Source organism: Sorghum bicolor, chromosome 9, assembly GCF_000003195.3.
Source record: "Sorghum bicolor cultivar BTx623 chromosome 9, Sorghum_bicolor_NCBIv3, whole genome shotgun sequence".
Lineage (NCBI taxonomy): Eukaryota > Viridiplantae > Streptophyta > Magnoliopsida > Poales > Poaceae > Sorghum > Sorghum bicolor.
Genome location: NC_012878.2, coordinates 50,567,515 through 50,568,128, shown reverse-complemented (window position 1 = coordinate 50,568,128; position 614 = coordinate 50,567,515).

Sequence of the window (614 nt, the reverse complement as noted above, 5' to 3'; positions counted from 1 at the left end):
ATCGTAATTAGATGCTCTACATGTTAGAAACATAAATTTACTATTTTGAAGCTTTTTATTCTGCAGTACTATTTAATTAATTATTTCTCTATAGGAAATCTTAGAAAATTCACATCTTTCACGTTTTAATTCCGATTTTCGTGAACTTTACGTTTGTGTGATCGTAGCGCTGCGTAGATTATTTTCATAAACTTTTATATTTATTTTACCACTGTTTGGTGTATTGTTCTAATTATATCTTGTTTGCTTCGTGTATGATTGTCCACATTGGATTGCGTGTTGTTGATTGATGATTGGGATTAGACGGTGAGCCGTACGTTGGTGACCAAGACCAAGCTTTTGAGGACCAGCAGGCTCAGGAGAGCTTTGAGCAAGGCAAGTATAACTTGGGATTATCCTTGTTACCTATTCACTTATAATTACACATATATACCTTATGCATGCTATCACCTTGTCGACCTTAGCAAAATCATAGATGATTGTTACATGGATTCCTTGTTACCTACTTGAGATGCATTTGGTGTAGATGTGCTAGTGCTTGATATGATCCATGATCTTGTAAGATGATTAATAGCTATGCAATGAACATAAAAGAATGACAAATAACGATATGA